This window comes from Lagopus muta, chromosome 6, assembly GCF_023343835.1.
Source record: "Lagopus muta isolate bLagMut1 chromosome 6, bLagMut1 primary, whole genome shotgun sequence".
In the NCBI taxonomy this organism is placed as follows: Eukaryota; Metazoa; Chordata; class Aves; order Galliformes; family Phasianidae; genus Lagopus; species Lagopus muta.
In genome coordinates, this window is record NC_064438.1 from 13,302,255 (window position 1) to 13,327,084 (window position 24,830).

At 38.7% G+C, this 24,830-nt stretch overlaps 1 protein-coding gene across 1 annotated transcript in view; it reads right to left on the bottom strand.

Annotated features, from left to right (window-relative positions):
- The window catches only part of KCNQ1 (potassium voltage-gated channel subfamily Q member 1), a 328,812-nt gene that overhangs the window by 143,324 nt on the left and 160,658 nt on the right, over positions 1 to 24,830 (bottom strand). The window lies entirely within an intron of this gene.

The following is a 24,830-nucleotide window of genomic DNA, read 5'->3' on the forward strand; positions in this document are numbered from 1 at the left end:
CTGATGGAAATTAAAGTCTCTGAGGTGTGTTAGTAATGCTCTCCTGTGCCGTGACAGCACAGGCTGTGATTTGATACACAGCCAGCTTTGTTCCCACTTGCTCACCCTGTTTGAATGCACAGACTGCACTCCTTGCTGCCCTGGGGCTGGAGAAGTGTCTGACCACTCAAGGAGCCACCTCAGTGCTCTTCTGCTCACAGGCCATCTGCAATTATTTGGATTTTTCAGCACTGAAAAGGCTGTGCCATGGTAACACATGGGCACTGTCACACATTGACAGATGCTGCAAATTACCTGAATTGGTCCCATCTTAGGCTGCCCTGTGTAAGCTTTAACAGGAAGGGGGGGGGAATCCCAAACAAAAACAAAGCTCCTGCTCTAAGAAGCCAGGCAAAGCCAGGAAGAGTCACACACACATTTTCTATCCCATTTCACAAATCACAAAATGGCTTCTGCTTTTCTCTGACCTGCTGTTTAAGAATGCTTTTCAATGCTTCATGGAGAAAAAAAAAAAAAAAAAAAAGGACAGAGTCCCTGCCCACCAAGAAGGAACTTTATGAAAGTTCATATCACTCGACAGCAGCAGAAGCAGCAAAGCAAACCGTGCTCCATCTTGCTTCAGTGCCCTTCTGGCACTGCTCTGATTGCAGCGCAGACAGTAAACAGTAGTGTGTTTGTGTGCAAATAGCATTCTCCTGAATGATGTCTGCACCTGTGTAAACTGACATCAGTATCTTTTTCTAAAATTCAGTTTATTTAAGGAGTTCACAAGAGACACCTGTTCCTTACACAGGCACAAATGACATTCAGTGATCTGAAAAATAGTAGGGGGGCCGAGAAAGAGGGCAAAAGCCACGTGAAGGGCTCTGTATGCAGGCATGTTTATACCTCCTGGGCCTGTACCAGACAGCTGCTGTTGCTTTAATTGCTGATCCTCCTGGACTAAGCTGCTATTTGCAAAATAAAATACAACTATGCTCAGTTTTAAATACTGAGTGTTCAAATGAATACTGTGAGGAATGGAAGGGCAGAAGCAGTGACCAGCCTAGCCCTTGACACGGTCTCTAAGAACGGCCCCCAGGGCGCTGTAAAACTCTGACATAAAGCCTGAAGCTTACAGTCATGCTGGAGCTGCCATGGAACACAGCTCTTCCCTCTTCACCCCCCTGCAGCTGTCCTGCTTTTTGCTATGGCCTCTTACAGCTGGCAAACTACCTGAGAGAGAGAGAGAGAGAGAGACAGAGATAGGGCACAGTAAACTGAAGATTCAGCCTCAATAGCAGTCACAACTGCTCTCTGAGGACACTGCCACCATTCAGGACACCTGCCCCAGATACAATAAAGCAGGAAAAGACTATTTCTACTTTGCAGGGAATGCATGCACAGAAGCTGCTTACTTCCGTTTATTTGACTGAAAGCATTTTAAAGAATGCAGAATTCTCTAAAGAATAGGCAACTCAGATATTTGCAATTGCTAGCTGCCTGCTTTGTTTAACTGAAGTAATAGCTTGGGAAGTGTTAGAAAAGCTTTATATGCTTTTTCAAACTCATTTTTAAGATCTCAGTTTTTCAAATGCAGTAGAGTACAATAAGTACATAAGTAGTGATAATTATCTGTGAGGTACTGGGAGGAAGAAAAGGCCTGCATTCATCAACAAGTGACAGACTATCAGAAAGATATTTGCCATACCCTGTTACTCTACCCGGACAGAGAGCAGGAGGTATTGGGGCTGAACCCCAAGTGAAATGCAATACTTTTAAACAGAGGATTAATGAGACAAGATGACTTGAAATGACTTGACAAGAAATCCGATCTGCTAGTATCCAAACTGAGGGGAAAAAAAAAAGAAAAAGCTGGGAAGACAAGGTCTTTTGAGGCAGGTCAGGTGGGAAGGACAAAGTCTTCCACATGAATATGATGAACAATGACAGATTAATTCCCACCTCTGCAGAGCTGCTGGCTAAGACAGACCACAGCTGAAGGAGCTGAGTGACTCACCAGCAGAAGAGCTGAAGGAGGTAGGGCAGATGCTCAGGAGCATTACAGCAAGAAAATTAAGTGAAACAGAAACATGGCAAGGTGAAACTAAACAAAAAATGTGTTTAAAAGGAGGAAATCAGTCATTTTGGTGTCACAATTTTGAGAATAAGTACAGTGCACACATTGTAGGTATCGTGTTTGAGGTATCATGAACAGTGTCCAGCCTTCATAATACGCTTGTCAGAATAGTCAAATCTAGAGGAAAAAGCGGATTCACACCTTTAGACAAAAAACAGCCTTCTTGCCAAAAGAACTGCCTTACTCATTTCAGTGAAGTTAACTATGTAAATCAGCTATGTGCTGTATCAGGACTGCATTCTCAGAACACAGAAACCTTCTTGCCTCTTTCCTCTATCAACAAATACTCATTGTCAACACTCTGCACTTTTCAAAAATTAATGTATAGGCTGTGTCATCATCTGGAGGTCAGCAAAACACAAGAATATAGCTAGAAGCTTATTCTAAACACTATCAAATACATTGATTTTTGTGTTCACTCTTTGTTCACTATCTGCTGCGTCCTTTCTTTAGCAATAAAAAGCACATCCTGGAGCAAACGTCACTCATATTTGAATGCTGAATTTTGCCTAAGAACAGACTGTCTGAACAGACTGTCCAGAGACATTGCAACCCCCCAATTCTGTGACCTACTCAACCACTTCTCTGGGATGCCAAGCAGACACAGCAGGCAGATTTCTGTGAGAGCCAGTTAACATTTTCTGAATATAGGCCCAAAGCTGCCAAATGTGAATTCTATTGAATTACCTGTAAATAAACTTTCCAGAAGGCATACTTTTTATCACCAATTCCTTCTTTCTACCACCATAATTTTCCGATAGAACCCCCCAGAAGATTTTTTTCCCTTGACAATTATCTATGTCCATAAAAATAGAACAAAATACAGTAGAAAGGCAATTGTTCCTTATGGAAAGTAACTCCTCATAATTTGTCAATAGGTGCCTGACATACTGAATTACACCACCCTTGTGTATATAGCACCCTTGTGCTATATAAAGTGAAAGCCCTGAAGCAACAATTCACTCACAACTAGTATATTTACGGTAAGATTACAGCACAAAAAAGACTAAGCAGATTAACTGCTTTTTAATCTGGATGTACACTGATGGTAACACAGCACTCTTTGCACAGATTCAGCTTGCTACAGATGCTCATGGAAACTGAAAATAAAGTTCTCTTCATTGGTCTTGTGCCAAAGACAAGGGTTTGACATTTTTGCTATGATATTCTCTTTTCCTTTCCCTTGCTTTTTCTTTCCCTTTTCTTTTTTTTGCTTCTTTTCTAAATGATAAACATGCAGAATTGCCTAAGTACAGTTCCATAGAAAGAGACCATCTCCCTCTTGAGGATATTTTAATTATTTGAGATGACAGCCTAAAGAATACCACAATCCTTAGAACTCGTCTTAGCGCTTCACATACAGACCCTTTTGTGCCTTGTCAATTTTAGCACAGTTTATTGAGCAGTTCAATCTAACCCAGATGTTTGCTGACAGAAACTTTACAGGTGATGACAAGATTCCATTAACTCACTGCGCATGATTTTAGTTAATGCAAGTTTCTGAGAAATCTCATTCTCTGCTCCTGGCCTGTATTCTCATATACTGCTGTGAGAAAGCTTTTTACTGAAGCAAAAGAACAATGTTTGCATGAGTTAAACTTATCTACTTACCATATAATTCTTCTCAAAGTGTCAAACAGACATGTTATATGATGGTTTGTGAAATAAATTGTTAGCCTGACAGACAGACTAGAAATAAAAGCATTTAGTTGCTTAAAGATGCAGACTTTGACAGCTGGTGGGATTTACAAAGGCCACTGTAGCAAGTCAGGCTCCTCAGCTCATGCATGCTGCTCAGTCTTACTGGAGCTGTGCTCATTTCATAGGAAGCACAAACTACACCAGTCTTCGGGAAGGAGAGCTAGAGGTTGAACAGGCAAAGACATCACACCATCTCATTATCTTTAACTGTATGTTCCCTTTCCATCTCCTTCCCCTTGATTCTCTGAAATTTCCTTATCACTGCCATGAGATATGGCAACATATACCTTGATATCAAGTAATGACGCTTTGCTTGTTTATGGCACAAGGTCAGACATTTACTAAGGCAAGACCTATTAGATTGCAGTACACAGCAAGGCAAGTTACATCACCAACATGGATGATGGAAATGAACTAAGAAAAGTGAAAGCAGAAGCACTAACTTAAAACTGTCATTTAAACCAGACAGGAATTCTCATTGCATCTTGGAACACTTAAACGCATGGATGACGGTGCAGAAGAGAAGCAACGCTTTCATAATATGTTTTTTGTCCTTGCCTTTTCTAAAATGTAGGGTCTGTATCAACTACACATGCACTTCAGCCACAGGGAAAAGAAGCAAAAGAAATGTATCTTCTTAAAGAGCACTGACAAAAAGAAAACCCACAGGAAATTCATGTTCTGGTGAATGTAAATCTGGTATTTAAAGTGATCACTAGAGCACACCTGATTAATGGGTTAGGTTTAACTGTCACTGAGAATTTCCTTGATTTAACACCATTTTGTTGCACTGCAGTCTACATTTCATTATATTATCTCATGGGTGCCACAATATAAGTCTCGTTTTCTGGACCATTATTCTTTCACATAAAAAGAGAAGTTCTTCAATGTACAGTATCTCAGAGAAACAGATTCTCTCATAACTAAATCTTTCACAACCATGTATGTTACTTGGATGTTAGGAAGAGATTGTTTCCAATGCATGGAAAAGGTTTTCCAGTCATTGCAAATTTGGTCAGTCAAAGCTGAGAAAAAAACTCTTTTATCCTTTTTTTTAAGTCTGATAGCATGTGTAGATTTCTTAAGCCCCAGTTTTGATGGCTGTGTGACTGAGGAAACCCGAGGATTCCATCAGAATTGGTCAACTATAACTATGCTGCTTGTTTGTAATTTGTATTTGAGACTATTGTTTCCCAAATTGGAACTATGTGTAATGTAAATACACCTGAACAGTACAAACACAGCTTGTGAGAAAAAAGAATAGGAAGCAACAAATTGCATGTGATTGTGGACAAATGCTCATTCATGAGCATTATTCTAAGGAAAGCCAAGGTAAAGAAGTTAAATTTCAGAAGGAATTAGGGAAATGTTCAGAAGTGACTTCATGGTAAAATTTTACCTTAAATCAAATAAAATTGTTAGTTTTCAACAAAGAATGTGTTCTCCTTTCTCTGCTTTCTCCAGCAGTTTCTGAAAAAAGGAAAAAAATAAATCTACCTTGCTTTCTTCTTAAAAGGCTTAACAAAGTTTTGGGTGAAAAATGTTTCAATCAAAATGTTTCTGAATGTTTGGAATCTAATTGCTGAGAATGCAGTTGCTCAACAGACAAGAATTCACTTGGTAAAGGATACTTCATCTGTCCATTAACAATTTTGCACCTCTTAAGCGGTAAACATAGTGGTCATTTCACAATTCATAACTCACCATGGCTGCCCCCATTTAAATTAAATATATCCCCAAATCCTGCCTCAGGAAATAAGTTGCTAGTTCAGTTAGTTTCTGAACAGCTTAAGTATATCATTAGTATGAAAATGATCCCTTTTTATGAGGTGCTGTTATTTCATAGGATATACTTAATGTTTAGGAATGTGTATATCATATACCAGAATTATGTACAACATATAATGAAGCACATATAAAATTGCAGTAAGCCCTTACGCAGTTAAAATTCTGACAGACTCTCCTTTATAAACTTCGAAAATTTTAGTAATAAATAATTCCAGGATGAAATCTAAAAATAAAAATAAAAATCAAATGCCAAAAACCCCAAACACTTGGAGGATGTGAGCTATAATCTCTATTTTTTACATAGAGCAGCAAAGAAATAAATATGCAAACAAAAGACCTGTCCTTATTCTGTTGTAATTTTCTTGCTGGATGGTCAAAGTGCTTTGAAGATCATGACGTTTACAGTTCCTGGGTATAAAAATACAGATAGATAGATATATTTACCATCTGCTATAAATAGAAGCCTGCTTGTTGCTGTGCTTCCTTGAGAGAAGACCTTGTAGGGAAATGTAGCTATAATTCTCCCTTATTCCAGAGGAAATCTTTTCTCACTCTTTAGCTCTGTAGATTAGCAATTTCATTTACAGAAAGTAAGCCTGTGGATATACTTCAGTTAAAATCTGAGGGTGTGTATATAAGATATCACAGTCCCCAGCGCACATGCACTTCAAAATTAGTAGTCTGAAGAGCTATTTGACTAATTGTTATAATTATAATTGAGCAAAAGCAAGATGCTAATTACCTAATGTCAGGCAGTGAAAGATGACAAACACATAGAAGCTGTCTGCATGCCTATAGGCTTAGGTATTTCTCATTTCCTGGGATCAATGAGCACGTCTGTTACTTTTGAAGATACAGCTCAACCCACCCTAACCATATCACATAAACAGTTCTATCTCTCAGTGCACAGGCAAGGGTTAATTCAAAAAATCACTGATTACCATAACTGCAAAACAGATTTTTGTGCTATGACTTACTAAAGCTACTCTATTAAGGGCATTTGCACCAGAAACATAGAAATTGGAAAACAAAACAAAACCCACACCCCAAAACTAAACCACAAACCATCAGCATATCTCTTGCAAAGACCAAGACTACTTATGCTTTAGTACATTGGAGAAATTGTTCATGCCTACGTAAGGATTGCCCCCATACTGCTTCCAGGGTCAGCAATTTGCATGCAACTTACATCAGACCTCAACACGCCTGTGGAAAAACGAGACTGCTTTCTTTGCAGTTTATCACAAAGTTCAGCAATCAAAGTATTTTTGCCAAGTTACCCAAGTTTTTCAAGTACAGATCACCCCTCAGAGCCAAAGGAAATTTACACTGTTTCAGGTAACAACACAGATGCTAAATTTATAGGAAACAGTTTACATAAAACATTGGAATGGGCATTTCATTAACTAACTCCAAGGCTCTGCACCATTCTGTGGTAGGACACTGGGCAGCAGAATCACGTTGCACTTGCTCATATCTTTTCAGGAAGCAGACTTTCTGTTCCTTACTCACGCAGAAATGTGCCATCAAGGACAAAGGCAGTTTTTAAGATTCTCAATTAAGAACCATCTTACGGTCCAAGCATGAACACAAAAGCAAGTGGCATGCTTGAAATACTTTGGGGATAAGACCTGGTATGTTGTAAACCATTAGATTATTACTAGAAAGAAAAAAAATAAGTCAAAATTAGAAATATGTCAACATCCCGTCTTATCAAGAATCCCAGTTTAAATTATTAACTCGTTCTTGTGTTATCTGTCATAACATAATCTTCAAGTTTCCAAATACAAATTACCACTTGTCATGCCTTTTTGTACTCTAAATTTCAGAGACTTTAAATGAGGATTGCTAGGTAAATTACTATATACTCAGTTTTATATCAGGTTATAAGGGATTGCAAAATTGCTTACAAGATTCAGATTTCCAAATCTAAAGCTGGAAATCAGTGTTTTGTTCCAACTGTTTATCTTTTGATGATTGTACTTGCAAACCACTTACCAGTGGGCAAAATCAAGCTGTCTTCAATGCTCTCCACAGCTTTTTTAAGCAGGAAAAAACTAATTTCTCATGTCATCTCATAAAAGGGAAAACATTAACCCTGGTCTAGCTAAGTGAAGAGGAGATCCTGGAAGCAATTAGTCCTTCACAGTCATCATCTTGATGGTATTACCTACAAATTCAGCCAAATCTCAAGCAGTGTAAGAAACCAGAAAGCCCAACAGGTATTTCTCTTTCTAAAGCCCTTAATATTATAAATATTCCTGCAAGTTACATCACTAGTGACTTTCAGCCCTTAAATGCTCACACAGGCTGTATCTCACAAGGACAAGTCCAGACTCTGTGCCAGGATATGAAGCAGAGAATTCTAAAAAAGCAACAGTGGACAGGCTGAAAAGATAGCAAAAAATATCAGCAAAAAAATTGTGCTGTGAAAAACAGCACAAACCAAAACATGCTTTGGATGCCAGCATGTCAACAAAGCCTCGAAGTTTGCATATAATACCACCCTACAAATCTAACAACAGGTCTAGCATTTCACAATGAAAATTAATGCAGCAAAAATTCAAATCCAGCAACAATGCAAACCAGTTGTATGTTCTGCAGTTTTAAGTAAAATTTGTTTTTCTGGCTACTGGACAAAGCTATTTCTGTATCCAAATGTGAAATCCAATGCTCTGTCACAAAAATTTTCCTGCTCTTTCTGGTTGTGATCTGCAAAGTACCCTGGAAAAGCACCAAAAGCAATGTTTTCCTTCATTGCTGTACTTCGTTATGTTCTCCACTCTGCAATTATTTAGATGGCTGGAAAAAAAAAAAGAAAAGAGAGAGAGAGAGAGAGAGAAAGAGCAACTGTGAAATGCATTGTGCAACCGCAGATGACTTCATGTTAACCCCTGTTCCTGGGTTCCACCCTCGGGTCAAATGCCTATGAGTCAGTGTCTAGCACAGATGAATGATGTCATCCTCACGCCACCTCTTCAGCAAGAAAACGTGGTGGAGCCTTTCATTGTCTGCTCTTAAGAGACCCTGGGTTACTAAATGAAGTTTCCAAGATAAAATGAATGTGCCTGAGCTTAAAAAGACAGGAAATGAGCACATCACTGCAACGCCTTTGAAATATGTTCTAAGAAAAAGGTAGTGACGGATACACAGCAAAAACAACCAACAGGAATTATGTTACAAGTCAGGAAAAAGATTTGCATGGCCTGTTCCCCAAAAGGCAACCTACAAGGGCAATCAAGTATATCACATATCAATTCAAACAAGACAGCCTAGAATGAAATAACACGGAGGAATGGCTGCCGTCTCTTCTTCAGTGCCCAAGTGACGACCAATCAGATATGCAAGGAATAAGTTGTGTGTGATAAACCTTAACATACTGCATCTGAGGGGTTTAAGGACATCATTCCAAATTGGTTTAGTACATTGCAGTGTGCAAATAATAATCTTGATTACAGTGCAGTTACTCAGTCATAACATTTTGAGACAAGCATCTTCAGATGCGGAATTGCAACTGAAACTCTAAACTAATTAATCACTTTTTAAATACAGGAAAGGAGAAAGAAGTGTAAGGGGTAAGGATACCTAAAAATATACTGTAGGAGGAAGAATACATTAAATTATTCTAACTCAGAAAATATTGAAGGGAACATCAGGTGAAATCTCATGTAACTTGAAAAGTGTTTTACAATGTCCTCCTGGTTTTGAAAGCTCTTCTGCATGTGGGCTAGCATGGCAGCTCCAAAAGTGGAGTTTCACAGGGGAAGGTGGACCGTGTGCAAAATGAAGGCATGAAGGAGAGCCTTCATATCTTGTCTACATAAAGCCTGAGTCACACTACATAAGACTTCAGAAGTACAGATTTAACAGGGTTCTTGTTAAACAGAGCCAAGGTGATGCAGCTGCATGAGGAAATAAACAGCAGCAACTCCTATTTGTTGTAATAGTAGGAGGATGGGAATTCATTTTATTTTATTCTAAATGCAAAAAATTTGTGTTATGTCTAAAAAGTGCTTTTAAATAACGTTATAGGATTGTGTAGGTACTGACTGACTGAAATTTCACTATGAGGCTCTTGCAATCCTTAACGTAACTTTGGCTGGACATAGTTAGGAAGCTTGCTGTCTCTACTAAAATATCTTGTCTACTCTACACTGTGTTTTCTGAAGACAAGCAAACATTAGAATCAGACCAGCACTGAAGTAAACCATCTTTCAGAAAAATTCCAGTAGGAGTGAAATACTTTTAACTAGGAATATAAAGTATCAGATGCCATTTGACAGTGTTGGCAGCTAAAAAATTCGTAGATACATACGTACATAAATGTCCATCCTTATTTACATTTTCTTTTTTTTTTTTTTTGTCTAGTTTCCATTTTTTGGCACATAGAAACAATCCTCCTCTTTTGAGCCAGATTCCACTGTAACAATGTCCTTTCTTGGTAGCCCTCCCTTTCACCCCACACCCACAAATCGTGATACAAAGCTGCTCAAAAAATCAATCCAGGCTTGAGAAAATACAAGTCTGTTGTCTTTGTTCCCTCCCCTCCCCCGACAGAACTCTTGTCTCCATTCCTACTACATTTTTCCCTCTCTCAGAAACCCAACCAATAGCTTCAAAGGAGAAAATCCATGCAATCTGCCTGGATTTGAAGCTTTTACTTCCCACAGGTATAGCAATTCTTATCCTTTGTTACCTTATCCACCTCAAGTTGCATCAGGAGAGGTTCAGGTTGGATATTAAGAAAAACTTCTCTGAAAGAGCAGTCAGGCGTTGGAACACACTGTCCAAGGAGGTGGGGTGAAGTCTTTGAGGTGTTCAAGAAGTATGTAGATGTGGCTCTGAGGGACGTGGTTTAGTGGTCAATATTGGTGAGAGGTGAACAGTTGGACTGGATGATCTTAAAGGGCTTTTTCAAACTTAAAGATTCTATGAATCGGGAGGTCTGTGACTCTGCGTCTATAGCTCCTGCAGTTGGCTACAGCCTGTCATTTTGACATTTGGTCTGAGTTTCAGTCTCCCATGCCATACTGACAGACTTCCCTCATCAGAGATCAGTATTCTAGATCCTCATTTTCTCATTCCTCGAGCCCATTCCCTTCAGTAAGCCTTGCTAGCTACCAGAACATCTCCTGAATCCTTCTCCAAACTGAAGGCTTCTTCCAGTCCATGATTTCCCTCTTCTCTACAGAGCCTGCTTTAAAAGATGAGCCCTGCTAATAAACAGAAAAAGAAAGGTTTACTTTAAAAATGTATAGCTCAGCTTCCGTAGTACAGCAAGTGGCCTCTGCTGAACCCTTAAGGAGCTTGGCATGCATGTTGTACATTAAGAGTAGTATTGTGGAAATTGCACCACATTATTGGTGGTTTAAAGTAACTACTATCACATGAAAAACACTGAGGTTACATACTGCAAATTATTGCTCTAGTCTAAATAACTCAGACCGCTTACTTCTCAGTATGTATTTTGATACAGCATCAAGAATCATTTTTCCTCTCTCCCGTGGTGCACTTCTGCATAAAGACAACATCATTGGAGGATTAAGTGCATGGGCTATTTAAGATGTAATTCTGTACTCAGGCCTAATTCTAGTGCGCACAAATTTACGGTGAATGAAAATGATACCATCTTCAAATACTTCTCATGCTGAGGTAGGTGCAGATTTTGCATCATCCATGTAGTAATTTCATCTTTCCTCCCAAGTCCATAGATAGATTCTTGAAAATCATCTTTGCTAAACTACAGCCAACACCCCGGCTAAGGAAGGAGGGGTTTCAGGCTTGTTTCTTTATTCTTAAAGTGAAGCAGTGTGAACAGAGCATGACAAGTCTGTGCTCTGCTCCATTTAGGAATTCAGTGCTCAAGCAGTCTGACAATCCGCAAACTCTTCTCTGCACAAGCTAAACGGCCTAACAACAAGAACACTCTGTATGCTACAAGGTTTTGACTGTTAGGCTTCCAGAATCATATACTCACATTTGAGAAGAGCAGATGTTCTAGGTTTTTGGAGTAGCGTTGGTGTGCTTTTGTCTTTGAGGTATGTTTGATCTTCTCAAATGATTTTGGTATTGGTAAGAAATCTGGTGCTTCTGGTGCTTTTATCTACAGCAACAGTGCAAAACTAAAAAACACAGTTTGTACATCCTAACTCAAAAAGAAGGAAGTTTTACCCTGTGAAGTCTCAAACCTTAAAACACTCCTCAGATGACTTACAAAGTACAGCTAGTAGTTCTACCATTCTATTTCTTATTTATTTATTTTCACTGTAAACTGATCTATTTGAGCACTGAAGACGTTAGTGTATGCTTTCAACATAATAGGAAGCCAGAAGTGGTAATACTGGTTCAGAGGCAGACAGGGATGTATAAATAAGACTACTGTTTCTAAGGAGTAAAGCTTAAATATTGTTATATGGTAGTTAGAGTAGAGTATAATAGTCTATTGTTTCTATGAACAGGTTCTCCAAGCACCAATCAACACCTTATCGGTACCATTAATCACTAGGATATCTTCCTCGAGATCAAAGAAACACTTCTGGAGAGTTCAAACTGACTTCAGAAAAGTTTCGCGGTAATAACAGATTAGATTTAAACATCAGCAACTGTATCCTTATATAATGAATCTTATTTTGGTAAGTGAACGTTACGGAAGGCTATTTGAAAAGGTTCAGAATGATTTTCTCACAGTACAGTGTAAGAGAAAAAAAAAAAAAAAGATCTAGCAATCAAAAGTCCAGATTAGACAAAGTATCTTTGGTTCTGTTCTTAATGTTTGGTGTATGGAACCGTAATTCCATTTCTGTATGATAAGATTCATAAAATTGCTTTCATTAACAATATCAGCAGCTTACAACATTATTGTTATCAATATGCCTAGTGTTTTCCTGTTAACGTATTTGTAAATATGTTTTAATCTTCTCTTATTGTTAGCAATGAGTGGGCTTTTAGTTCTAAAAGGAGGAGTTTTATTTTGGATCAACTGGTCTACCAGTCATTCAAGGCCAAATGCTTCAAAGAAAGAAATCCTATTTCCAGGCAGTTTTGACAGAGCAGTTTGTAAGAGCTAGTAAACCCTGAGGCTCAACAGTTGTCTCCATCTTGGTATTTTTTCAAGTATGAGTGTTTATATTTGTGTGTTTTAGTATTGATTCCATTCTTCCATTCTTTTCATTGATGATTTATTTCCAGTTCAGCTAAATGCTCTCCACAGATGCTACAGCCATCCATCCTTCCAAAAGTACAGGTTAACCTCAGAGCAGTGCAAAAGTCGACAACATATTCAATCTTGCTGAAACTTACACTCAAAAATTCTCTGCTTTAATTTCTCCCACTTATTTACACTGCAAGTGTAATTGGACTTTGTATTTTTCCATTAGAGAGAACACTGATGTAAAACTGTTTCCAAACCTGTATTTTTTCCTATAGACTTGAATGGCATTACATGAAGGTCAATGCCAAGTACTTCCAAAAAGTTATAAGTAATAAATTTCATAGAATCACCAAGGTTGGAAAAGACATACAATATTGTCCAGTCCTACTGTCCACCTATCACCACTGGTTCTCACCACAGCCTGTCCCTCAACACATTTGTTCCTCTATTCATTAATCACCCCTTAGAATCTTTTGTACCTTCAATGCAAAACAAAATGAATAGGAAAGAATTATCCTGTATACTGTTAAAGATGGCATCAATTTTGCAGAGGTAGAATAGCTAATATTATATCAGCCCACTCTTTCAGTGTCTCTTACTCATCTCAAAACAAACAAAAAAAAGTCTTTTTCAATAGATAAAAGAATATATTTCCCTCTGTTATCTTCAGTGCTGTCCTGGAGGCTGGCAGGGATCACAGAGTGGTCCAGCTCTACCCCACACTGCTCCTCAGACGAAGTAAGAAGGCTGCATCTAAACACAAATGAAGAGCAAGGACAGCCTACACACTAATGTAATCAAATTTTGCAGCCTACTTCTTAGGATAGGTGCTCTGAATATTAGAAAAAGAGGCAACAGGTAAAGAAATAACATGCTGTGTCTATGCAACCATTCAGAGCTCTCCTCAAACCCACGACATGGCTTTCTGTTAGACACAAGCAACAGGCAATGCTGAAGTAGATATCTCAACAATATTTTTGAGTTAGTAAAGGAAAATTACGGAAAAATCTCAGCCAGTTTCAGAGATGAAGACCGTAAGATCTAATTCTTATTTATTAGAGTGAAAAAAAAAACCTTACACCCTGATGTTGGTTTGGTTTATTTGCTTTTATGTGCCAGAGAGTATCAGGAGGTCAACTGCACAAAAAATTACTTTCAGAAATACATAACTATCTTTCCTGAGATAACAGTAGCCAAATCCCTTCAATAAATATCTTAGCCCGTCCACCTGTAGCAATGGAATGTAAAATTGTTTGCCTTTCCCCATACTTTCCCACAGGATTGAAATAATTCAAGATACTGTTGTAGACTAGAACTATACCTAGGTTCAAGGCAGGGAAGAACAAACTTTCTATTAGAAAATAGTTGATAAAGTACTTCAGCTCTGCAGTGCATGACCTAACGGCTATGATGGTAGATAGGAACAAACATTTTTATGCAACTAAAGGGTAAGCTTCTTAAATGGTTTTGTGCTACTATTCAAACTAGCAACCAACTCATCATCTTGCAGTGGTTCTGCAGACTTCATGGCGTAGCAGACCGACTAGAACTGCATTCCCATTGGAGCTCTTACTAAAAGGGGAAGTCTTGCTTGGTTCAGTTATTTCTTCAAGGGATTTAGCGTTTTGAGTTGTATCAGCCCGACACACGTATTGTGAGCATGATAAATAAGCAGCTTTTTCTGATCTTCTACTCATGCTGATCGAAGCAGGAATAAAGGGGGCGTGTTGCAAAGTGAAAAGCAGGGTGAGTTGCTTAGGAAAAGGATTACATAAGCATCAAGGAGACATTGTGTGGAAACACCAAAAGACATAAACCTGATAGCTACCAACAATAACAGTTTCTGTTGATAGTGGTTTTCATTTATGAAACTGGTACGAAGCGGTGGCCTGTACTCAACATGAGGTAAACTCTATTCAATAAATTTTAAGGATAAACTATTGCTATGCTACAGTGAAAACAGACTGAGATGAACAGCAGCCTCCCAGCTAGAATTTGTCCAGGATCCCCTTGAATAGCCATCAAAGAAGACTTAGTGAACTTCCTCTTTAACAGGAGAGACTGTAATACCAATATAATAATCCAGTAGCATCCTACAATGAAACATGTCTCTATTTTCTTTTCCTTCAGGATGAAGACAGAAATGAGTGCTATGAGTAAGCAAAATGCTGCATGAAATAAGTAATGAAATATTCTATCTAGAAGGTTCTCATATAGGAGATGCATCCCATACACAATATTATTTGACAGTTTATCACAATCCCCATGTTTGACTTTGCTGAGAGCACATTTTCCACTGATGGAAACTTAGGATTCCATTGGGATCATTTCTAAGTTGTATGCCAGTGCAGTTTGATGTCTGTGATATCAACTGAGTTGACCATTCCAAACACATCAAACAAAACTGAAATTTCATCCAGTCCTCAGAAAGGATATCAGCTGCTTCTCATGGACAACCCAAACCAAGGTTTAGAACAAAAATAGTGTGTGGCTTTTGAGCTCTAACAGTAAATAAAAGGCAATTGGAGCTCAGAATCTCTCACTGGCTTCTTCATCCTCACTAATTAACAGCCACACTACCTTGAAGTCTTGACTGAGGATCTTTGTTTTTGTTTTTCTTTTTTTTAAGCCTTTTTATTTTATGCCTACATGGAAATATTTGCCCCAGACAGCCACAACCACTAAATCTAGCTCCCGTGATGGCAATGACGTCTTTGCTTGTTTTCATTTCTCCCCAACAGCTAAGAATAAATATTTTGTTCTGCAAGTTCACAGAAAGTAACACATGATGCTGCTGGAGGAGTTCAAAGCTGTGTGTTAGTGAAATAATCAAGACACACCATGCCAGCAAACGTGCATGACCACTTTACCTCAAGTCGTGTTCGCTCATGGTACGATCAGCTACTTTTCTTCCATTCTCATCAGGCCTCCTTAAATTGTGAGAATGAAGTCAATTTGTTTGGCAGTTCCCAAAGTATAGACTCAGTCAGTGATCTATAAACACACTTCTCCAATAGCTTAAATCAGAGGATAAAATAACCAGTACCCAAAGTCTAGGAATTGCTTCTGACCAAGCTGGCTGCAGTCAGGTGACGTGGCAACTATCCAGCCAGCTTGTCGCCCAAACTTTCAGTAAACAAAAGTTTCTGAGTTGTAGCCCTACACTGAATTACAAAGGCAATCCATGGCTGGGGCTGTATCAGTTGTATCAGGATGCTCCTGATCAAATAAGGCTAAGAGGATTAAGTTTTACAGAATGAACACATTGACCAGAGAAATAAGGTATACTTAAAGTATTGGATATAGAGTTAAACTCTGCCTCTGCTGGAAAACGCTTCTGGCATTTACAAAGCTTCCAAATTGTCACAATTTGACTTCTTGCTTCACCCAAGAATTAGATGTGTAATAGCATAATACACACCAGTGAGCACACATGCAAGAAGAGAGGCATTGTAGTGCTATTTTACGCACCTTTGTAGCATTCAATATGCCTGCCAGGGGTCAACAGATACAGCACCAGACAACTGCCATAGAGCAGAGGTAACTGTAGATCAGGCAAGGTAAGTTGTGTCACCTAAATTGGCACTGATGTTTCTCCTCTTTGGGAAATGACTTCCAAGGCATTAGCTGCCAAGGAAGTGAGCTTTCTTGAAACACTGGGGAAAAGGACACTGTAGGCAAGAAACAATTATATCAAAATGTGATGGGAATTATCATGAAGGGAAACAGGGACATATAAGTGAAAGGGCGTAGCAGCACAGAAAATCACAGAGGGACTCTGCTGACTACATGTACTGTACACAGACCTATCCTTTCTGCCACTTTCTGGTCATGGAGCTTTTACTTATTCTTTTTACTTGAGCTGGTTTTGCCTTTTTTTTTCTGTGAGCATTGCTTTGAAGGCATGTACAATTACACCAATTTCATATCCACAGTTAAGCAGTTTCACAACCATTCTCATCAGAATTATTACCCAATCACACAACAGGTAGATATCTTGAATAACGTTGCTTATATCTACCAGGATACCAACTTCTGGATGAAAGGAAAGCTCTCTTAACAACAAAACCAAATAGTGTTTTTAAATATGCTGGTTATTCCCCATTTTGCATGAATAAACTGCATATTTGGAAAATGGCCTTTGTAATATTTGACAGTGTCTCCTACAGAATTCAACTTAGAGGAGGCAGAGTTGGACAGGAAGGAAGGACTGCATGGCAGACCATTTGCATACACACTGATCACACTTGGCATGTTTGTCAAGAGATGTACTTGTGTATCCAAACTCTGAAGTATACAAGTTTTAAAAAGTCTTAAGATTAGTTCTTTAACCAAGGTAGCACAGCTATATATGCAAAGTAGCTGTCTGACCTGGGATAATACGGGTGTATTTTGTTCCTCTGCATTTGTTCCAAGCTAGGCTCCTCTTTGCTAGAATGCTTCGAGTGAGGACATGTCCTTTCATATCCTTTTAGTTACACAAGCAGGAGTTTCTATTTCCTTGTTTATCTTCAATGAAAGGGTGAGCAGTCAAGTCAAGCATTGGGCAATGCAGCAGATGTGCACAAAGCACCCATCTGACAATGGCCAGGGTTCCCACTGAGACTTTTGAGCGGAGAATAATTGTACTTTCTTTTGGCATGAACCAAGGGTACAAAATCACATTTACGTGTGCAAGCCTTTGCCCTCTCAACATGTGTTCTTAGCTGCATTAGAAGAACTGGTGAAGGTCAGTTTGATTTTCAGTTCTAAAATCAAAGAGCTGGCCGATGGCAACATTTCAAAATACAGTATTTCCTTCCTTGCCAACCATAGCTAGATTTTATTTATTAGGGATTGCAGGAGAAAAAAAAATCTTTTAAAAAGATCAGTCAATAAAAAACAAGCTCTGGTTTTTAAGAATCCAGAAAGAAAAAGAAAAAAAAAATCTGAAGAAATACATTTTTAATGCCCTCATTAAAAACAAACAAAAAACCTCTCAAACTGACAGAGGATATCGTATTTAGTTTTGTAATGACCTCTCCTGTGAATTTTCCTTTCTGCATCTCTATTCTTTCTAAGCATAAAGGACTCTCAAGCTAATCTTCCATCTGTTATGTGGTCTGTCCTTTTTTGCCTTTCCTTTTTTTTTCCACCTGGATCTTTGCCTTGTTTTCCAAACCCCAAACTGTCTACCATCTCTTTTCATTTGAACATCCAGTTCTTGGAATATTTAGATTCTATTATTATTATTTTTTTAAACATACAATACCAACACAGCAATTTTTTAGCTGAACCTCATTCTCTTGAAATGGGACACAAGTACATTCTGGTTTGCTCCATTTTTATTAGAATTAAGCTAAAAACCAAGAACCAGAAGATCATTCTGCAGACAACCATATACACAACAATCTAGAAATAACAATTCCTAAAATATTCATGACACAACAAAGACTTAATCCTTTGAGTAAATGTGTCTGCTACTAGAGATTAGAAAGCAGCTCAGTCAGAAACCAAGTTAAATTACCGTGACAAAGATCTCCAATACCTAGCATAAGACCAGCTCATTTACCCTAAAATTCATAGAAAGAGAAAGTTTTCTGTAGCTTTGTACAAAAAGAAAGCAGTTGACCAAACATGAGCCTCCTGCAGCTCTACTACTGAGTATTATGTATTTAGTCTTTCCCTAGACAGGCTGGGGGTGAGGGAAGGAAGTCTTTATCCTGAGACCACGTAGCAGAGCAAAGAAACAAACACTGAACTTCTAGCTGCATCCTTAAGTTTCATGCCATTTTGCTTTCCCACTGATATTTTTGGGAGGACATCAATAGATATTCAAGTGAAAACTCAACAATTTTGTTATCCATCTTATCAAAACATAAAGTCGCAGACAGTTTACAGGTTTATATGACCCATCAAAAGCAACTTTTATTAAGATAGAGAAAATAGATTAATTCTTGGAAATTAGATGAAGAGACAACTCAGAGAAATCAACCCCTTGACTATCCAGCTTCCCTGCAATCTTCTTAAAAGGCTGCAAGTGAGATATTCCCAACATACTTGCCATTTTTTCCCCTTGTAGTGGAGAATTCCCAACTCTTTAACAGCAGATTTTTGCTTCAGCCAAATACTAAATTAAACATGCTTCATACTTCACCCAGCCTAGCCTAGCACCTTCTCCAGTATGAGCCCCTTTCCTTGTTCCCCGTCAGAGTGACATGCTAGCCCGTGCTACCCTGAGCCACATCTTTCCTGTGTTGTTAACTGGAAGTGTGTCTGCAGAGATGTGGGCATTGCTCACTGAAACAGATCGCACCACCACTCTGTTTCAAATGACAGACACTGACATTATTTTTAAGCTCATTTGAAAAGGATGTGACTTTCACAGACACTTTTATCATTAGGCCAAGAAAAACCATCTTTTGCCAGATCTTGTCTAATTTGCCAAGTGCAAATCGCTTGGCATTTACAAACCCAGGCACTATATTTTGGTCTTATCTGGAAAAAACACAGTCAGAAACAACAGGCAGACAACTGTATTAATGAATGATTGGTCACATAACAGGGGACTGGGGGGGGGGGGTTGCATATAGATCAGCTGAAGCCCAAATTGCATCGAGTAACGCATCATCGTGAACACTCCAGAGGGACTGACACAGATTCATAAGGGTAAATGTACCCTCACACTGTAAGGTGCTTTAAGAGAGAGAGAGATGTGCTCTCAGAGAACAGTACGCACTCCACCTGAGCTGCTGCAGTGCTTCTGGGATTTCATATGATCCAACAACAACCGCCAAGCAGTGTACTATGAAGCTGGTATGTTTATAAACTCAGACAATGAATGAAAAAGCTCAAATACGAGTTAGATGCACCTTGTATTTAAGAAAAAAAAAAAAAACAAAAATCTGCTTGCTAAGACAGGGAAACCAAGGCTGATGGATGCTGAACTGAAGTTGAATTAAGAGTGAACTCAAAGCTTCACAGCATGGGATGGTTTATTAGCAGCCTGAAGACAAAGGCCACAAAGCAGTTTTACTCCCATAGAGAGAGGAGCCCTATTATGGAGCCTTTCAACTCCCCAAGAATTGCCTTTTAACTCTCCCTCCACAGTAGGACAAACAGGGGAAAGAAATTAGTCTTGGATGATGTTAGCTGTTTTGTAACTTGTAGTGCTAGTCCCACTGGAGCTGTTCTGACTCCTGTCAGATTTATCCTCTTGACATACAAAATGGATTAACCTAAGGTATCTTTTTATTAAAAAAAGTAAAAATTAAACAGCGTTTTCTCCCTCTCCCTCCCAAAATTTGTGGATTACTTTGATAACCAAATGATATTTCCTGGATTTAGTAGTAATCTCTGCAGCGTTGCTATTAAAAGAAATGCTACATGCTAATACAGAACCTATCCAATCAACTATGTCATGCTGTCATCCACCTACAGGGTAAAAACCTGAAAATAACCCCAAGCCCTTACGCTTTCAGTGAACTGTAAGTCATCAGGGTGAATCAGTCTGAAACAAAATTATTCTGTGTATCAGTTTACATGAGTACATTTTTACTAAGAAGAGAGATCGATATTATTTTTCAAGCAATTCAAGAATTCAGACAAACTACCCAACCTTATTCCAGCTATCCGATGCTGTTTGCTAAAGAGAATTCCGTCCTCTAGAAAACATCTCATCCCTAGGTCTTCTGCTGGGAAGACTAGCAGAGTTCAGTTGCATAGCCTGCCTTTTTGCATTATCTTGTTACTGTAGGATTAATTAGGGGAAAAAAAGGAAGACAAATAGCAACATGCTAACTTGAACATAAACAAGAAATACACATCTTTGCTCCTGGGGGAAACACAGATGCCACATAAAGTGGTGGAACTTGGGAGTGGATTCAGTTTGTCTATGCAGGTAGAGCTCAAAGCAGAATTAGGCCCCCATCATATGAAAAAACAAAACAAAACAAAACAAAAACAACAAAAAAAACCAACACATTTACTTTTGTGGGAATAAAAACCATATGTTAGGGGAAAACCCACACAACTGACTGTACTTGTAATGGTCATGTAAAGAACATGAAATTGTTCTCAGAAGACAAATGTCATGATCTTACATCACTGGTCACACAGACTGTAAGGTCATCTCAAAATGACTAGGCACAATAGATTCTCATTGGACTGCTATGAAAAAAATAATCCAACTCTGAGGTATTTCTGATAAACTTCTCCAACTTCTGTCAGCCTCCTGGCTTTATAGCATGTGAAGTACCACAATATCTGTAATCAAGAAATGGAAAAGGACCAGCGTGGATTTTTTCCACGTGATTTGCAACTATCGGCTCCATGCACTAGATGTCTGCACAATGCCCTACACATATAGGCATCAACATATGTTCTAGCGAGACAGTAATACCTTTCTTACTCAAAAGAAGAGTATAACCATGAGCACTGTGCTGTTTGTAATGGCTGAGCCACAGCAGGTTTGCATTTTAGTAACCTACACCCAGTGTTTCAAATACAGCAATTCAAGATGCCTGTTGCAAGAGACACACTGAATCACTGTATTTTCTGCTATAGTTAAGTCTGTCTGCTCTGAGAGTCTTGTCAGCAGCCTTAGAGAGAATGATGAAGAATAGAAACTGAAAGAGCACAGAAATTTGATAATACAGGGAGAATGGAGAGAAAGAAGGCAGCTTGCACTGGCAATTGTGTCACATTTAAGCAAGTAAGAATTGAGTAAGTAAGTAAGAATCTGTGCTTTTCATCACAATTATTTGAGACAGAGAAATAACACGAATGGGCGAAAAGTAACAAAATTAGACAAAAAACGTAAACGTACCCCTATTACATATTACACAGAGATGATGAGCAGTCCAACAGGTATGTCACTTAGACAACGTTTCTTTAAAGACGCAGATATCACTTCCTGATCTTTCAAACCACGTGTTGCAACTGTGCAGAACTGCTGAGGTCTGAGGTCAAGCATACACGCTAGCAAAGACTCCTACAGGATCATGGCATAAGATGAACAGGTTAAACAAGTCCTACGCAACGGTCCGTGGCAGAAGTTAGGACTCAAAAGCTGTCCCAACACCTTTTGTTTTTGCTAGCAAGACATGAAATTTTTCTCCTGCAGCATCTCAATAGCTCATTTGTCCTTCCCGACCATTCATCTGTTCATGCAGTTGCACTGCAGTAGCTTCACTAAATAAATAAATAAATAAATAAATCAGTTTTGCCAATTTGAAGCCCCACTTATTCCAACTTCAACATTAAAAGCTACTGTTCAAATCTGACGCTCGTACTTTACACCAGCACCTGCACATTTTTATGCTACTTTGCTGAAACTTTTTCACATGCGTCTGCACTACAATTTCGAAGCTGTTAGAATAATCTTTTTAACAGTCTCTGCTGAACTGTTAGGCATGAACTTCCACGTTTCTATCAGGTTTGTTTATACAAAGTGTAGCAAAACACTAAAAACCACGCTATTCATTTGGTCATGTACAAAACACCCTCCAAATCATCTGTCTGAGAAGTGGAGAGTTTTTAAACTGGATTTCATTTCTTAAAATGTGGGGTCTCCCATTTTTATGACTTACTATAATTGCTTCTCTCTTCAAGCTGGTGATTTTGTCTAGTAATATAGCAGTGGAACCGATCAGTTAAATGAAGCATGAACTGCAGCCTGCAGAGAGCTGGATTAAAAACTGCTGAGTTTTCAACATGATCCTTAATCAGAGAGGGTTTCTTTTAGAGGAAAGAAAATGTAAAACATAGGGGGCAGGGGAAAAAAGGGGTAGAGATGGGATAATAAGACTCTTTTAAAAATCAAAATCTGTTTTAATTTTTACACAGTATGCAAACCCACAGCACTACAATTCATAAAGTTCAACTTCTATTAATGATTATTGAAAAATGCGGTAATGGCTTTTTGTTTTTAAAGTATGTTCACAACAGCCTGTCACACAGGCTACCCACAAAACTTATGTAAGAAAAATCACTCAGCAGCAGTAGCAGCGTTGGCTTGCTTTCACTCTTTCTAGCTATATCCATCACATACATTCAAAGTCAGCCCTAAGATGCTGAATTCGCAACGTGTATTGCAGTTTTGCTTTGCTTTGGAATGAAAAACCCAAGAGGACCAGGAGGCATCTGTAAATGGTGCGTTTCGTGCACGTGAATAAAGTCAGTTTCTCAACTAGCTGGCAGAGTGAAAAGAATGGGAGAAGGACAGAAATGAAGGAAAAAGAGAGAGGAAACATCATGTTGCTTGCCTGCAAGTGCTGCCAAGTGGACATACTTGGAGAGCAAACCATTTCCCCAGTTAACGTAGAGGCTGTTTTTACTACTCCCATGTTCCCTTTTCTTTTTGTTAATCCTGTGCTTTGCAAGGTTCATTAACCCTGTTTACGCAGTAAGGTTGGGTCAGTCTGACCTGCTAAGAAAATGCACAAATATCTGCACATTCACGTACATACTTCAGTTCCTTCTGAAGTCACAATACTTTCAACATGCTTTCAAACTAAAAAAAATATATCTGGAATGCATTTTAATTTTATTTTTTTTTTCACTTTGTACAAAAAAAAAAAAAAAAAGAAAAAAGCAAATGTAGCACTTTCTGTCTCAGTGTGCGCAGTTTCCTCTAAAAGTGACATTTCCCATTACGTAGTGACGTACACCTCTACAACAGCTTTCTGACTTCAAAAAATACAGAGAGAAATAAGCAGGAATTATGTGCCCACAAGAAACTGCTCACTGATGCTCTGGCATCACCTCTCGACTGTTTTGGATAAACAACATATTACTCCAAGGGAATGATAGCTCAAGATGGACAAAAATACATCCGAAGTGGCTCCAGAGCACAACATTAAATCCAAAGAAGAGTGCAGCTCCCCAGAGGAAACACTGATCTTAAGCTGCTGGTTTACCTGAGGCAGAAAAGGAATGCTGCTGCAATCTGCAAGTCAATGTCTTTAAACCAGTACTAGTGTCAGGGCTAATGAAAACCGAGGTTTTGAAGATCTCTGATCTAACAGAGTATGTGGAAGCTTGAAATTACCTCAAACACAATCCTGATGTGAGTCTTAACAAAGATTTTTTCCCTCATGGTCTATATAGGTAACATAAGTAACCTTGTTTACTGTAAGGACACTTAATGAGTGCATTCCTCTGGGTCTGGAAGAGCAGCCTGGCCATTTTATGAGAATTCTGTGCACAAACATAAAGGGATGCAGCCCAAATCTAAACAGACTTTAAATTACAAGTCTTAACATTTCTGGCCTGAGAGAGGGTGAAAGCTCAAATATCTGCCTCCTAGGAAGCAATACTACAAAAATAAGGGGTATACAGCAGTTTCCCAAGCTGAGAAGCCTCTTTCCCAAGAAGATTAAGAGATAGCACTGCCTTTCCACCCTTATGCGACTCCTAACGCAAGCCTGTTTTATGTGATGTGCAGGGGAAATAAATTTAGCAGGATTTTAAAGAATCTGAAGGCTGTTGATAGGAGCTAGGTGCAAGGGGTACCATGTCCTAGTGTTAACCACACTCAACGCCCCATGGAAACAGCATATGGTTTCTGGAAGTCTCTTCCCACTGCTGATTTAATAGTTCATTATTAGGCAGTAATATATAGAATAACTGTGCTTAGACATCGATGCAGCAACGACTTTACTTTTTATGCACCAATTCTCCTATGCTGAATTAGCTCAGTAAAGACTCTCTTGATAGTCTGCAAAAATATATTTGGAGAATCTAGAAAAATTCCATTAATAACTTTGCAATATTACTGTATACCTTGATCTTGCTGAAGTTTACTGGAGTCTGTGAAAGGAAAACTGCAGGCAAACTTTTCTTGGTCAGCTCCATTAGGGCAGAGAGAGAAAAGAACGGCATATTGATAGGCAAAGCAGGTACAATTCTGCTCCACGTTAGCCTTGTTTCAATATGAGCTATGATCTCATAGCAGGATAATTTTTTTACGTTGGTGTTGAGGAGAAAGGCTTACACTGAGGGCTACTTTGGCTGCCTTTAGTCAAGAATGTGATTCATGTGAGTGGGAGAAAACAATGCAGCAAAATCTACATTTCTATGTGAGTGGAAAAT